Here is a 13309-nt window from a genome sequence, read left to right as displayed (position 1 = left end):
AGCTACTAGCGTGGCGGCCCACCAATCCAGCATGGATGACACATGCACCAGGTCCCTGGACAGCTCCTCCATCATGGCGGTCTCCGCTGGCGAGAAACAAAACGGGGCTGTGGTCGCCCTCTCTTCTGCTGCGCCTTGTTCCAAGATGCCGACTGCTGGTTCTACTGTGCAGGGTCCCGCGCGGTGGCCTTCCGGGAGATAGAACCGCGACTGAGTCTTCAGGCCCTGGAGAAGCCTAGAGGAGCTCTGGCTCTTGGGGCCTCCGCATGGTTAGCCACTACCTTGCTGACATGTGCCAACCCCAGCTTCACGTCTCTAGCCACCGGGAGCGCTAGTGAGGGCTTCTGTTGAACGGGGGCATCCACCATTCTGTTGAGGCTCGAACGCCAGAAGTCGTCAGACGAGGGCTCCGGTTCATCCAGCCTATGGTGTCGTCGGATGAGGCCTATGACTCTCCGGTAAGCGGAAACCTCCGCTGGAGAGCCTTCTTCCCCGTCCTCTCTCTTGTCCGCGAGAGGTCCTAGTTCTCGTGACAGAGGACCTCCGACGGAGGGAGCCGTACCAGGAGGTGGCATCCTCTTGGAGTGGTCCGATTCCCTCGCTACAGGCCGTAGGACGGGTATCGCCGCTGGGACGGAGGTCTCCGTCCTTGATTTCTCCCTTCTTCTGGAGGACCAGGGGTCCGCGGGCTTGCCTGTCGAGGAAACGAACCTCTCCTGTTCTGGACGTCTCCTTGGAGATCTTGAAGGAGGGACGCGGCTGCCAGACCGAAGGGGCGACTCTCCCCGCTGGGCAGGTAGAGTCGGAACCTTCGCGGACCTATGCCTGTCCCTCGATGTCTGATGCGAGGAGCTCCTCCGCCAGTCAAAACTGCTCCCGTCGATGAATCTTACTGGTGATCGGGGTCTGGGGAGCCATCCTGATGTGTCCGCGATGGCTGCCGCCCCCAGGAGTTGGCTATGCGGGATGGAAACTCGCACCCATTCTTCCTCCGGCGAAAGACTTCTCCTGAACTTCCTCCTGGGGTACCTAGAACGTCTATCCACGTGTCGGGGTCTTGAAGACGAATGTGAACGTGATCGTCTCCTGCGAGACCTATCCTGTCGCCTACTATGGTCTCTCGGGACTCCTTCATCTGAAGAGTAAGGGTAGGCCTCTAACGAGGATCTTTAGGGTCTCGTTGTCGGTTCTGCATGGGGCCCGGCCGATGACGCAGGCTCCATAAACACCACTGGGAACGACGCTGACAGTGTTGGAGGGGAGCGGGGGAGCTCCTCGTTGGGAAACCAGGCCTCGAACTCCTCATCCATCCTGTGGGGTGATCTGAAGGGCGTCTTGGGAGGCGCCCACACGAGGGCGTCTGATGGGGGCGAGTCGTCCTTCTCAGCTGCTGACACACCTGAAAAGCCCGCCCAAGAAGCGGGAGAAGAAGCTGCTGCCAACTTTCCCCACATAGGATCTTCCGACGATACGGGGCCACCTTTGTCCAGGGCCTCGACCCCCGAAAACACACCCGTCCCTCCATCAGGCCCCCCACTTGCCTGGACAGACGACAAAATACCACTGTCTGGTAATTTAGACTCCTGGGGAAGGGCCACCGGCTGCTTCCCCGCAACAGACTTACCTCGACCCCTACTCTGGGTAGGGGGAGAAGGTAGAGAAGCTCTATCAGACAGGACGCCGGGCGAAGCGAGAGGCGAAAAGACGGACTTCCTCGGGGACCAACGAGAGGCTTTCTTCTTTCTAGTGCCGTAACGCATCCACTGCACTTCATTCCAGGACTCGCAATCCGGACACGTGGCTGTAGGGGAACACACACTGCCCCTAAACGACGAACACAAGGAGTGCGGGTCAACTTCGGGTTATGAGAGAAAAGCGCCACACGACTAGCCGGCCATAGGCCCAGGACAACGACGGGGCTGCTCCATAACGAACAATATACCGCGAGACACAGGAACACAGAGGGAAAGGAAGGGAAGCACACAAGGGATCACGTGGGAACCGCGTGGAACACAAAGGGATCGGGGACACAAAGGGTCGCACTGGGTTAGAGAGAGAGCGTCGGTGTGTTAACGCCGACGCGACCAGAAACTTACTGAGGAGCGAGACCTGAGAAAGCATTCTCCCTGACCCTGGGTCATCTCTGGGAGCGTATCACTCCGCCAGAGATTACCCCTGCATAGAGAACGGGAATAGGGTAAACTACACAAAATTCTGGTCGGATGGGAGGAGATCTCAGATCCTCCTAAGAAAGTAGTTCGAGGTAAGTACTCCGTGTTGGAACAACCTTATATTTGGTAGTTTTAATATTCAGTCAGGTACGATAGTTTTCTGCAGTTTTGAGGTTCGATGATCAATTTTCATTTGGTTTTACTATGGTATAGATAAATATTAGTTGAGAGACTGGAACTATCATAATCTAATATAAACCAGAAACTAAAAACTCAATTGGCCTACAGTACTTTATGTGAAAAAATATTCCCAATTCACTACCTTCAGACATTACTTTCTCATTTTCATAAGGGGATAACTGCCCCACAATGGCAAGGATAGGTGTTTTAGGTTAGGTTTGGTGGTAAATTTAGATTAGCTAAATTTGCCATTCATTTCGTACAATTTTTTAATAGGATGGAAATAGCACGATATGGCTGACCTGTTTGCAAATTGAGGAAGTTTGTAGCAGGTTGGGTATATGATATGCTTTCTTTAATAATTATGATAGCCTAGGTTAGTTACGTTATGATAGGTTAGGATGCTTTTAATTAATCTTTGGTTAATATATGATACTTTAATTACTAGTGAAACTGAAATTCGCTATAAGAAATGGATGAGTGCTCGCTAGTTTGGTATTTTTCTCTATATGTTTAATAGGGCTGGTGCATAATAACTTACATATCGGTTGATTAAAATGTTTAATCTATCTCTCACTCTAAGTCCACTGTTTACATTTGTCAGACTGATGGTGAGTTGTTGCACATGCATTGATTGCACTCGCTTTTGGGAGCTATTCCTTTTTTGGGGGGTAAATATATGATACATTAATTTCTAGCCAAATACATGAACCATATATTTCTTTCTACTCACTACCTTGTGTTTTATGCATTTCTAACCATGATTATTGGGGCAAACCACCCATTCATGAGTTTTGGGACCCCCTTATATGAAGACAATTATGGGGGACCTCAGTGGGAAACTGGGGTTTTTCGGTGGGGAAATATAAAAAAAGAGTGATCTGCAGCAATAATAATGGTCAGAAATGCAAAATGAACACAAGATAATCAGTTGGAAAAAATGTATGGTTTATGTAAGTGGCTGAAAACAGGCCAAACATGACAAATTCTTAGGTAATTTGTATTTTTCCTAACTATAGAAACCTTGGCTATTTAATAGGGGTTATTACTTTCGGCACAGCTGAAATGACGAGCCATTAAAATTTTAACGAGGGTTTACTATCCCACCACTAGTTAGCGGGGGGTGGGGAGGGTAGCCTGCTTCCCCCCCCCCACACACACACACACACCTCTGCTTGAGCTCACTTTGCTTGGAGGTAGGACTTCAAGGGGGATAGGGCTGGCAGGCAAGTTTGATTAAATAGCTAAGGTTTGTATAGTTAGGAAAAATACAAATTACCTAAGAATTTGTCGTTTGTTCCGTAACTGACATACAAACCACGCTATTTAATAGGGGTGACTCACCCATTAGGAAGGGTGGAAAGTTCCTGCCAGTACTGGCTTTTGGCTTTGCCCGGGGACTCAATATTTGAGTGTGTTCACACTCAGCAGTAAGGAGTCCCTGCACCTCACTAGAACCTTGCTACGCAAGGACTGCGGCCTACGTAAGTGGTGTGTGAAGCTAAAATAAAGTGTTGACCTGTAGTCCCTTAGAAGGAAACTTTAGGCTAGGACTCTCCCAATACCACCTCATCAGGGTATGGGGACGTGACAGTATTATCTTAATACTCGGAACACAAAGAAACATGGTTTGCCTGCAGTGGTTTGAGGTCAGCTGTGCAGAGAACCCAGGAAGCTGCTTTCCCCAAGAGAGGGGAGGATGAAGAAAAGAGTAGGGGCCAGAGAAATCTTTTCATTCTTGCAGACTAAGACCGGGTAACAACGCCCTCAACCTTCTGCTACTTGTCCACTAAGGAGCCTGAGGTTTTAAACCAGCTGTTGTGCAGCCACCACAGGGCCGATAGAAAACGTATCGAGCCTCCTGTGGGTCATGTCGTGCAGGTAGTGGGCTGTGAAGGTCGTCTGAGGTTTCCAAACCCCAGCTTGAAGGACCTGCGTCACTGAGAAATTTCTCTTGAAGGCCAGGGACGTAGCTACGACCCTGACATCATGTGCTCTAGGGCGACGTGACGGAAGAGGGTCTGGATTCAGGGACAGATGGATCACCCTATGAATCCATGCCGAGATGGTGTTCTTGGTGACCCTCCTCTTAATTCTCCTAGTGCTAACAATGCTTGCACCTGGGGACGGACTGCAGCCGTTCTTCTGAGATATAGCCTCAGACTCCTTCCTGGGCACAGTAGGAGAAGGTCTGGGACATCTGTTACAGAACGGAGACTTGAATCCAAAGGAGTCGAACCGAGCGTCCGGCACCCCCTGATTTCAAGTTTTAGCACCAAACACAGGGACGAATTTTAATGTTACCTCCCCCCATACCCTTGCATGGGCGATGTCATATGAGAGACCATGAAGTTCACTGACTTGCTTGGCCGAAGCCAAAGATAGTAAGAACACCGTCTTCCAAGTTAGGTGGCGAACTGAAGCCTGGCGTAATGGTTCATAGTGAGGTCTCTTAAGAGACCTGAGAACCCGAACCACGTTCCATGGAGGAGGTCTCACATCCGAATGAGGGCAGGTAAGTTCATAACCTCGTTATGAGTAGGGATAGTTCCAGCGAGGAAGAAAAAATCATTACATTGAGCCTGAAGGCTAGACTTAAGGCTGAGTGATAGCCTTTCACCGCCAAGACTGAAAGGCGCATTTTCTTCCCACAAATACACGAGGAACTCCGCTATTGCTGGAATAGTGGCATCGAGTGGAGAGATACCCCTTCCACAACAGCAACCACAGAAGACTTTCCACTTGTCTGGTAGACAGCTGCGGATGATTTTCGCAGATGTCCAGACATCCTAATCGCAACTTGTTGCGAAAAATCCTCTCTCAGCGAGGAGATGCTGGATAGTCACCAGGCGTGAAGTCGTAGCAAAGCTACGGCTTTATGGAAGATGCTGGCATGTGGTTGTCTGAGTACAGCATATCGTATCGTGGAGGGAATTCTCTCAGAAGTTCCGTTAGGAGTTGCAGAACGTCCGGAAACCATTCCGCATGATGCCATAGCGGAGCTATGAGGGTCATTGAAAAATTGACCGATATTCTGGTCTTGTTGAGCACCCTCCTCATCGGACAGAACGGGGGAAAGCGTACACGTTGATGTTGACCCACCGTTGTTGGAAGGCATCTTGCCAGAGCGCCTTGGGATCCGGGACTGGGGGGAAGTACAGTGGAATCTTGAACATCAGCGCTGTCGTGAACAGATCCACAGTCGGGGAACACCACAAAATCAGGACTTTGTTGGCTACTATATGACACAAAGACCACTCGGTACTCACTATCTGAGACGCTCTGCTCAGATTGTCGGCGAGCACATTCCTCGTCTGGAATGAAACGTGCCGATAGTAAAATCGAGCGGACTTCGGTCCATCTCAGTATCCCTACTGCAAGATGGGATAGCTGCTTCGAAAAGGTACCTCCTTGCTTGTTGATGTAAGCCACTACTGTGGTGTTGTCGCTTATCACCACCACAGAGTGACCTGCCAGGTATAGTTGGAACTGCTGAAAGGCCAACAAAACAGCCTTCATCCCTAGACGAATTATATTGAGGCACTTTTCTGATTCTGACCGCAGGCCTGAGGTCCTGTGGTACAGAACGTGCCCCCCCCCCCCCCCCCCTTTCTTTGAGGCATCCGTAAACAACATCAAATCCGGGGGAAAGACGAGAAGATCCACTCCTCTTAGTAGGGTCTCGTCTGTCATCCACCACTGGCGGTCCGTCCGTTCTGCAGGGCCCATAGGGATCATGACGTCTGGGGAATAGCAACCTTGATTCCACCAGTACTGTACTTGAGCCGCCACTGGAGAGATCTCATCCTGAGGTGACCGTTGGGAATTAGACGAGCCAAGAATGAAAGGTGACCGAGGAGACGTAACCACGATTGGGTTGGAAGCTCTTCTCCTCTGAGGAAAGGGCTTGCGACCCCTCTCAGCCTTGCTATCCTGTCGTCTGATGGGAAGGCTTTGTGGAGATTGGTGTCTATAATCATGCCTAAGTAAACCGGTCTTTGAGTGGGAAGCAAAGAGGACTTCTCGAGATTTACTATGATCCCGGATCCTGGCAAAGTCAGTGTCGAAGAAGGGATGACTTCGAGTCTGCTAGGATCAGCCAGTCATCCAGATAACGGAGGAGACGGATGCCAATCCTGTGTGCCCACGATGATATTAGGGTGAACACACTGGTGAAACCCTGTTGTGCTGTGGAGAGACCGAAACACAGCACCTTGAACTGGTACTCCTTGTTGTCTAGGCTGAATCCTAAGTACTTCCTTGAAGACGGATGGACTGGGATCTGGAAGTACGCGTCCTTCAGATCCAGTATACACATGAAGTCTTGCGGTTTCACTGCAAGTCTGACCGTGTCTGCGGTCTCCATGCTGAACGGAGCTTGCTTTAATCTGGACCTCTGCCCGAAGGGCCCGCCCCCTTGCTAATCCCATGGCAAGGGAGCTAAATGACACAGGATTCGTCCTCAGGGGAGGTAGAGATGTTGTGAATGGGACGCGATATCCCTGACTGATTACGGCAATCGTCCAGGAATCGGCCCTGAGTTGCTGCCACCTGTCTGCGCAACCTTGTAGGCATCCCCCCACTGGCGGACCTGCAGGGGGACTGCCAATCCTAGCGTTTGCGACCTCGGCTGCTCCCTCTAGGATTCTTCCCTCCCCTGGAGGACTTTTTGCCTTTCTTGTCCTTGACCGGTAAGGGCTTAGACACCACTGTCTTCGCTGCCGTTGTAGGTTTCGTGGTCTTGGTGGGACGTGGCTGCTGGAGGTTTATAGGGCTTGAATGTCAAAGCCCTATGTAGGAGGGAGTCTTGGTGACTTCCTCCAACTCTCAGCAGACTGCTCCACGTCCTTAGGCTCAAACAGGTTCGTTCCCATAATGGAAGAATGTCTGAGCCTGTAGATTTCGGTGCTAGGGGCCTCCCGGTACTGTCTTGGAGTCCTTCGACTCCCTCCTGGGAGGGATGCAGGACTCCAACAACCAACGACGGAGGCTGGCTCTTCTCCACCCTTATTCGAGAAGACTTTACCGCGCGAGGTGGGGTTTCCCTTAATGGTGTGATGGGGGAACGTCTCACCTCACGTGACTCCCCTGAGGATGGGAAATCCTCGTCCGAAGGGGAGGGAGAAAAAGTCTGAGGGGGGAGGGTGCCTGCCTCGAAGACTTACGAGGAGACAGCTTCGTCCTCGGAGAAGTTACCGCGTCCGAAACTCCTCTTTTCCTCATCAGGGGAGTAGATGCAGCCAAGGATTTGTGGCTCAACTCAGAGAGAACAGGCTTGAAAGCCTGTGCTACCGCTCTGATTAGAGCCCCAAACCAGGGCTGCCAACTGACAGCTGCGCTGTCAGACACTCCCTCTGGAGGGGGGGTCGCCTCGCGCGTTGGAGGGTATTGGCGATTGCGCTGGGAAGCGCACTGGCGCTTGCACGATGGGGAATACCTAGGGCTCGCGCGCGGGAGACTGCTGGCGCGTTCCCGCGCGCGAGGGCGATTGCGCGGGCAAAACTTCATAGAGTGCGCAGGAATCAGATTGCAGAATGAAGAGCCCGTGCAGGCAAAAATAAAAGATCGTCGGCGCGTACCCGCGTACCAGAATGTTGGCGGGCGCGCGCGGGAGACCATCGGTACCTGCGCGCGGGAAAGATCGTCAGCGCTTGAGCGCGTAAGAAGATCATCGGCGCTTGTGTGCGTATGAAGATCGTCGACGCTTGCGCGCGTAAGAAAATCATCGGCGCTTGTGTGCGTATGAAGATCGTCGGCACTTGTGCACGTAAGAAGATCATCGGCGCTTGTGCGCTTAAGAAGATCGGCGAGCGGGCGCGCGGGAAACCATCGGTACCCGCGCTCGGAAGATCGTCGGCGCTTGCGCGCGTAAGAAGATCGGCAAGCGCGCGCGCTTCACGCGCTAGTAGGTTAAAGGGTCAGCTGGCAGGACGATCAGGAACTGGGATGTGCCCTTTAAAATAGGGCGGGTATCCCCTGATGAGGACCGTAAGCAGGTCTGCTTTAGAGTCCAGGACCGAAGTCCTTCGTTGCCGCGCAAGGTTGCGCTGGTAGATCGGTAGGTCAGCTGGCAGGACGATCAGGAACTGGGATGTGCCCTTTGGAAGGGCCAGCATCCACCGATGGGACCGCAAAAGGTCCGTATTAGAGTCCAGGACCGAAGTCCAAAGGACCGCTTTGCAGCACAAGGTTGAGGTCACTGGAAGTTTTGCTTGATCCTCCGAGGCAGAGTCTCTATGAGAGACCTCTCCCGCAAACGAGAGAGGTGACTACTTCGTAGAAGAGACTTGAAGACACTCGTGATGATGCCCATGAGGGCCGTTAGATCAGCAAGCTGACCTTATCATTAGCGATCCTCCGAAAAGGAGTCTCTATGAGTGGCCTCTCTCGCGAACGAGAGAGAGGTGACACTTCGTAGAAGAGACCTGAAGACACTCGAGGTGACGCCCCTAAGGGCTGGTGGATCAGCAAGCTGACCTTAGCAGTAGCGATCCTCCAAAGAGAAGTCTCTATGAGTGGCATCTCTCGCGAACGAGAGAGGTGAACACTTCGTAGAAGAGACTTGCCAAGTCTGTGCTCCACCCCTGAAGGAAGAGAAACTCAGCAAGGGGGGAGAAAAGTCTGGCCGAAGGGCAGCAACAGAAGTCGAAGGCGATGAATTTATTAAGGTATGGGAAGTTCTCCCTATGAAGGGAGAAAACCTCACACCTGGGGAGGAAACCTCCCTCGGAAGGGAAGTTGTCCAACCCCTGGAGGCGAACCTCCTTTAGCGTTCTAAGATGATCTGTAGTGCTGGCATGTTGTCACGGGAGTACTTCTAAAAGAAGGGATAACGCCCATGATGACGTCCTCTGAGGGACGGCAGCGACAGCAGAATCCCCAGGCATGAACAGGACAACTCTCCTTTGTTGGCACTCTAGTCGAACGAAGAAAAACTGCATAGTTAATTGGGAAAATAAAATTAAATAACTATTTTAACAGAAATTCCCTAGGGAGGAACTCCAAAGAGGAACCCCGAGGGAATAACATAAAATAAGAATTAAGTATGCGCCCTCCTTCCCCAGATGACTTCCACGGGAGAAGGGGGGGGCGGAGTAACTGTAATAAAAACAGAATTATAATTATCTAAATCATCTAAGTGAGAACCACTGACCCCCCGAAGGGAAGTGTTCCCCACGGAGAAAGCTGAAAAGTTAGAATACAGTACAATTAGATTTCACTAAAAATAATTGAGACAAACAAACGGAATAGCAACCTACTGTAACCCGCAACGGGAAAGGAGCTTCCGTAATAGTACGTAGCTGTAGTAAAGGTGAACGACCTCGAGTAGAGAGAGACCGTAGTCAATCTAAAAAAAAGGCCACATTCCCTACGCTGAGAATCCAAGTTTCCCGTAGGAAAAGAGGAAAAGCGAAGATAATAGATGAATGAAGAGGGTCCAGGCGATGACGATTCCCCTGCGGCGGTCGAGTTAACGGATATATGCCGACGGGAAGACCGATGGACCAGAGAGGGAGAGGTCGTTCCGCACGAAGTGGAACTGTGGTGGCCTTGCTACTACGCAAGTGTCGTTGTCGTACATCACACACACAGCACAAACACTGAAAAGAAAACTTACTATATTTCTATACACAAATATATACATAAACATCAAGAATGTTTATATGTATATATATATATATATATATATATATATATATATATATATATATATATACATATATATATATATATACTGTATATATATATATATTACTAATATAGGAAAAAGTAAGTAAAAAGACAAAAACTAATGGCAGTCCAAAATAGGCGAGGTGAGAGAGCAACAACCGCCCTCGCTCCGAGCCAAAAGTAAAGTGAGCTCAAGCACAAGTGTGTATGAGGGAGGGGGTAGCAGGCTACCCTCTCTAACCACCTCTAACTAGCGGTGGGGTAGTAAACACTCGTTAAAAAATTAATGGCTCGTCATTCCAGCTACGCCGAAAGTAACAACCCCTATTAAATAGCGTGGTTTGTATGTCAGTTACGGAACAACTTGATTATTTAACACTTTTGAGATTCATAAAAGGGTACAGAACCTAACAAACCCACCTAACCTAGAAGTTCCCAGCTCACAAACCCTAGCCGGGGCTTGCCCCTGGACCCCCCTTCCCAGGTCACAACCCCTAGCCAGGGAGCAAGCCCCCGGGACTCCCCTTCGCAGGTTACAACTGCTATCCAGACCCCCATTCCCAGGTCACAACTGCTAGCTGGACCCCCCCTCCCAGATCACAAACTAAAAGTAAATCACAAATAAATCCTTACATTATGATAAAGTAAATCACAAATAAATCCTTATATTATGAAAAAGTAAATCACAAATAATTCCTTACCTTATGATTGACACCAGTCTTTTTTTTTTTCTTTTCTTTTCTTTTTTTTTTGGGGGGGGCAATCTTTACAGAGGCTTTGCAGTAGAAAATGTGCTGGTCTCCCTAAAAAATTAAGACAGAATCGGACATTTGAGGCATTATTTTGCGGTTATACTTTTATTTGACATGTGTAACAATAGCTTTACATTGAACAGAGGGCATTTCCATCATAATCAAATGCCGACAATGGAATTACATAAATTTCTAGATAGGTTGACGTACTTCCCCTAAGTTCCATCTTAGAGACGTCTTTATGTGATTGTGGTTAAATTGAAACTGATGGGGAAGGTGGGAAAAAAATGGCTACTGTAGAACAACATCCGAGAACTTATGACGAAGTACTTGTAAGCTGTTAAATGGTTTAAAGAAAACCACCTGACAAATAAGTCATTGTAAATGCACAGAAAGCTCCCCAAACCAATCGGAACTGAGCATGTGCAATAAGTCCCTTTCAGTTCTCTCAGATGTAAACAATGGACTTAGAGAGAAAAACATACAGTACTTCAAATTGACCGATACATAAGTTATTATGCCCCAGCCCCTATTGAACATATAGATAAAAATACCAAATTAGCCACCACTCGTCCATTTCTTAGAGCGAATTCCAGTTTTGCTAATAGTTAAAGTATCATATATTTACTCTATTGTTCTACAACAGCAATTTTTTTCCACCCTCCCCTTCAGCTTGAGTTCCACCACCATTACATAAAGACATCTCCAAGAGAGAACTTAGGGGAAGCAGTCTATTTTAAAATTCAAAGAAATTTCATTAATGTTGGCAATTGATTATGATGGAAACACTCTCCGTTCAGTGAATAGCTATAGCTGCTCATGTGGAAACAAGAATTAACTCCGAAATAATGACCGACAGGGCAGGGGAGTACAGCTCAGCATTTACCGCTTGCCAGTACATAGGAGTAACAATATTTTACTTTTTTACGAGTGAAACGAGCCACGGTGGAGTAAAAACCAACAGTGACGTTTAGTGAATCATAGATAATTATACTTTTTTCAGCTTGTGTTTATTTAGCATTTCTGACCATCATCATTGTTGCATATCACTCATTTGTCTTTAAATAAGGGGGTCCAAAAACTCAATAATTGTGGTAAAAAATGCATTAAACACTATTTTATCATAGTTACGGATGGAAAAAGCTTTGCTAATAAAAGACAGGTGTTTCCAATAGAAAAACATCAGTTTTCTACAAAAATGACGCTTACTTTCACTGCAAATAAAGACTTAATTATCCAATTGATAATAATTATTGGGGTTAGCGTGCGCAGCTCCACATGTACCGCTTGCCAGTACATAACAGCTTTATGTTTATCTTTTTCCGCGAGCAAAGCGAGCGCACGGCGGAGCAAAACCCGTCAGATTTCTGAAAAAATATCCCAATTTTTAGACGGTCTAACAGGTTTTTGGTTTATTTGCTGTTAAAATGAAGGTCAATTTCTGTGAAAGCACATTATTTACTACAGAAAAAAAAAAAAATTTGGTTCAAAATGTTTCGTCCGTAACTACAATTTTACCCAAAACACATGATAGTGAGTAAGAAAAATGTATGGTGCAAGTATTTAGCTAGAAATCAAAGTACCATATGCAGAATTTACCATATTTTACCTACGACCCACCTTCCTATAACGTAAAGAGTTTATTGATCAGCATGGTAAGTACTGTACTTTAATTTCTAACTAAATATATGAACCATATATTTTTCCTACTTGCTATCTTGTGTTTTATACATTTCTGACCATGATTATTGGGGGCAAACCACTCGATCATGAGTTTTCGGAACCCCATATATAAAGACAATGATGGGGCCAAAAGTGGGAAATCAGAGTTTTTTGGGTGGGGAAATGCCAAAAAAAAAAAAAAGTGAATTGTAGCAATAATAATGGTCAGAAATACAATATAAACACAAGATAACCATTTGGAAAAATATATGGTTTATGTAAGTGGCTGAAAATTAAAGTATAATTATCTAGGATTCATTTCTCATACTTCTAATGGTTTCTGCTCTGCCATGTACTCACTTTGCTCGCGAAAAAAGAAAAACTGCAAGCTTCGTATGTACTGGCAAGCAGTAATATAAAGCTGCGCTCACAACCCCCGTAGCTTATCATTTCGGGCTTATTTTTTATTTTCACATGGGTAACAATAGCTATACACTGAATGGAGAGCGTTTCCATCCTCATTAATTGTCGACATAGATGAAATTACACTAAATTTTGAAATAGATTATACTTCCCTTACGTTCCCTCTTGGAGACGTCTTTATGTGATGGTAGTCTAACTCAAACTGAAGGGAAGGGTGGAAAAAACAATGGCGGTTGTTGAACAACATCCGGGAATTTGTGCATGAATATTTGGAGGTTTCTACTTGGTTAAGGAGCCTTTGTAGTTTGTTGGGACAGAGTGAAAAACCACATTTTACAGACACGAGAACATCTCCTAACCAAATGTTTCCTACCTAACCTAACCTAACCTAAGGTTCTCCACTTGACCTAACCTATGAGCCGTTTCCTTAGACTGCCGTACTCTTATCTT

General features: G+C 47.7%; 1 protein-coding gene across 1 annotated transcript in view; it reads right to left on the bottom strand.

Moving 5' to 3' along the window:
* Positions 1 to 13309, bottom strand: part of LOC137640107 (transmembrane 9 superfamily member 4-like) — a 95550-nt gene that overhangs the window by 80970 nt on the left and 1271 nt on the right.

The sequence above is a fragment of the Palaemon carinicauda genome, chromosome 4 (genome assembly GCF_036898095.1).
Source record: "Palaemon carinicauda isolate YSFRI2023 chromosome 4, ASM3689809v2, whole genome shotgun sequence".
NCBI classification, from domain to species: domain Eukaryota; kingdom Metazoa; phylum Arthropoda; class Malacostraca; order Decapoda; family Palaemonidae; genus Palaemon; species Palaemon carinicauda.
Note: the sequence above shows the minus strand (reverse complement) of the source record. Positions and strands in the feature narration are given on the sequence as shown.